This window comes from Nannospalax galili, unplaced genomic scaffold (assembly GCF_000622305.1).
Source record: "Nannospalax galili isolate Female #2095 unplaced genomic scaffold, S.galili_v1.0 scaffold514, whole genome shotgun sequence".
NCBI lineage: Eukaryota > Metazoa > Chordata > Mammalia > Rodentia > Spalacidae > Nannospalax > Nannospalax galili.
The window spans coordinates 3,392,240-3,396,368 of record NW_008336076.1 but is presented as its reverse complement, the minus strand read 5'-3'; positions in this window follow the sequence as shown (position 1 = coordinate 3,396,368).

Below are 4,129 nucleotides of genomic sequence, written 5' to 3'. Positions count from 1 at the left end.
GGGGTGCCAACAACACAGCAGACAGTAGCAGGGATATCAGAGTTTAAGGGCTCTAGTTGGAGGAGGGAAGCTATGAGAGGCTGCTATCTGGGAAGTGGGTGTATAGTCGAATGAGATGGTTTGGGAAGTTCTGTGTGATATACACATACACACACAAAAAAAAAATAAACAGATTTTTTAAAAATGTATTATATTTGAGGAGGAAGCATGGAAATTTACATCATGCTAATTAGTATAGGTGATAAACAATACCATCAAAATCTGCCCGATGACTGTATAGACATACACAGGTGCCAAGGATCTAAGTTCAACTGATTATGACTAGTAATAATCAGATACATACAGATTAGAGATGCAAGTGCCAACATCTCAGTGTTAGTAGCAAAAACAATGAATCTTTCTGTAAGAAACAACATATTCTAAAATGAAATGGAAATCTTTTTTAAAGTTTAAAAACTCATCCATTTTATATCTTACAGGGCTTATACTGAGTTCAATAATATATAACTATATTAATTCAAAATCCTAGAAACTTGCACTCACTTGTGAAAGAGATGTACTGTTCCTCTGGAGTGTGTTACTGAATATGTTAAAGATGTAGTGAAAAGCTTCTAATCACGTAGTTGTTAAAAATTTTACAAAATATAATGATTAAAAAAATAATTTTTCAAAGCATAAAAATTTGCTCCTTAATAATTAGTAGAGGTGAAAAATATTGTCATTGAAATCTACCTGATGACTTTATATCCATGCTCGGATGCCAAGGTGCTCAGAAAGCAACCGATTGTGACTAGTAATAATCTGATATATTGAGATTAGAAACACATGTGCAAACATCTTAATGTCAATTGCATTGAAAACTTCCCAGTGCTCAGGAGGCAGAGGCAGGTGGATCTCTGTGAGTTCGAGGCTAGCCTGGTCTCCATGGAGAATCCAGGACAGCTGGGACTACAGGGAGACCCTGTCTCAAAAAGATGAAAAAAAAAAAAAAATAGAAGTTTTCTGCATGAAATTCTTTTAATAATGAAATCAAGATCTTTTTATAAAGGTTAAAACCTCATTTAATTTTATGTCTTATAAGGTTTATACTGAGTACAATATTGTATAACTGTAATAAATCAACTGGAAACCTAAAAATGTACAGCCAATTTTGTAAGAGATGCAGCCTAGCTCTAAAAATTGTTATTGAATATGTCAATGCTGATGTAATGAAATGCTTCTTCTAAGTATGTGGTTATTAATAAATGATTTTAAAAAAACAGAACAATGTTTCAGTAAAAGGTTCAGCCATTGGACTGGCTCAGTTCTTTGTACTCATCCAATTTATCTCTGTATCAAGGAAGCTAAAGAGACACAAGAAGACATGGTGGTAAGGAAGCCACGCCTGCAAAAACCTGCAAAAACCTGACTCTGCCTCTTCTGATGGTGTGAAGAGCATCCATCTCTGATTAAAGAACAGTAATGTGCCTTCTGACAGGGTCTGCTTTCTAGTCCCAACCCTAGGGCAGGTGAAAGTGGAACTAAGGTCAGTTCCACCTGGTTTAGATCAGTGGAGGAAAATAAAAAAAAAAAAAAAAACCACCAAGGAACTGCTATGAGACAATTAGCAGGCACAAACTGCCAATGTTTGCTAAAGTACTCTATGAAAAATAACTATCATGCATCTTATAGTTGAGTAGGAACTGAAAGCTGACAGGGCTGTGGGAGGCACTCCCACCTACTCTCCCTTCGTATACTCTGCAGTTGCTTGTTTAGAAGAGAACGGTGCTCATAAACCAGTTTCTCGAAGTCAAGGTCTGTGTCTAAAACGGCAAGGAGTGCCAAGTATGTGGGAAGGGTTAGTAAATGTTTACTTAGGGGGAGATACGGCTCCAACTTTAACTGAGATATTTTGAACACTGTATCTGAAAATATACATTTCATTTTATTCACAAAACAAATTATCTTTTACTATCGAGGCAACAGTTATAGCTATGTAAGAAAATGTACAATCCAGTAATCTTTCTTGTTTCAAAAAAGAAAATAAGAAGAGCTGTTGAAGATTGATGTCACTATCTTTGTGGTTTACTACCCGGTCTAATACTTAAAAAAATACTGGTGATAGGATGATGGAGATGAATTAGAACTTGAATTAAACTAAGGTGACTGATGGTTCAAATTTATTACTACCCAAAAAAAGCTGTTTACTTTCTTCTTTGATATATGCTGGTAGGCTAAGTCCTTCCCTAATTTAAAATTTGTTCTCCACCCTAGGATCTCTTCCAAGCTGGAACAGAGGTGTACACAGAGGCCCATGGTTAGCTGTGCACTTTCAGGGTTTGTGGCATCCTGCTTTTATGTCTTGAAAATAAATTCACTGACCAGGATTATCAATTCATCGTAGAGCTTAACTTCTTTTTAAAAATCACCAAACAGAAGCATCAATAAATATCTGACACAGAAACAGCCAGGAAAAAAGCAAAATGCTTTCTTAGGGTAGTGTATGAACTCCTCGAGGCCTTGGAAGAGGTTATTTGCTAAATGTCTAAAAGAGTTAATGATCTTCCAGAAGGGAATAAAGATCAAACCCAGTGTCCTCAACAGCACTAATGGCCCAGTACACTAAATCTTATACTCTTCCCTAAGTGACTTCAGTGTCTTTCGTTGCCCTCCTAAAAGTAAAACCCTACTCCCTTTATTAGGAACAAAGAAGGAAACTGCTTTAAGATTGCATTAAAACCATATGCTGCCCAGGAAATTCAGTGTTAGCAGGCAGTAAATTACACATTTAAACTGTTTGTTGTTCCTTGGTGTTGCCACAAACATATTACAGTATGCGGTATTATTTAGTGGCTAGAAATTCAGTCCATGGCATTTGGAAAACACGTGTTCTATTAATAGTGAATTTCAGGTCTGACACACTCTTCCTCTCTACCCCTGCAAGTTGGTCTAGATTATTACACATTATTGAATGAGTCTGAGAAATAAGCACTTTAGTGTAAATTAATTTAGATTCTACCCATTCTTCTATTTTGCAAAGCAAAATAAAATATTTTTTCAGCCTAATTCCCATTGCCCGTTAAAGTTGTGTGTATAAATAGGCCAGGTTATTTTTTTCCTTGTGAGCAACACTATTTTATCTAACAGTCTCACTCCTAGTAGTTCAGAACGCCACTACTCTAAATTAGGACACTTTATCTTAAGGCTTCAATATCTTACAAGACTATAATTAGAAAGTTTATTAAAAAAAAAAAAAAAAATGAGAAAGTCCTGCTTTGTAAGCTTGGCAGCCGAGATAGGAGGGAATGAGAAGGCTGCAACAGAATTACACCATCACTGCGAGCCAGACTCTGCTTGACAGAGCCGTTTAATATTTTGACAAGACAAAATATAAAGCAGCATTTTATTCTGTAGAGACTTCACTAGACACAAGCATGGAAGTGCTTGTGATCAATAAAGTTTGCGGTGGAGAGTGATTTATTTACAGCGGGGTATTATGTAGAGAAAGAGCTGTGATATTTCCACAGGCTTTGACGGCATAATGGGCCCCTCTCCATCTTTACACGGAAGGGTTAGATTGTCATGGTTGCTCAGGCAGTATTCAAAACGTTATCTGATCAGCCTTAAAGACTTCAGAACGAGACAGATGATTAGTTACCCTAAACGATCCTCATCATGCAGAAATTGATGATTTAATATAGTCAATGACAGACGATTCCATTTGTACTAGATAAAGTGTCTGCGGTTTGTATCAATCATAATAGAGTTATTATTGAGCATAAAAGAAAAGCATGTTTAATATCATTAATTCCAGATATGTCGCTTTCCACATCTGGCATTCATCCATAGACCAGAAGCACTTCAGGCTATCGCTCCAGCCTCTGTGCTGGCGACTCCAGTGTGTTTTGTAATTTCAAAATGTTTTTCAGCACCTCCAGCAAGGCGCAATAACAGTTTACAGATTACCTATGTCATCACATTTTGACAAACTTCTCAATCTGATGTGACCTTCATCTTTAGCCATCTGCTTGCTTTTGTTTCTGTTCTTTTGTTGTTGTTCTTCTTCTTTTTTTTTTTTTTTTGGTAAACCTTTGCAGCTTAAAGCTGTAGTAGTTGATTCTATACAGTGTACTTCTAGGTCAATGTTTCA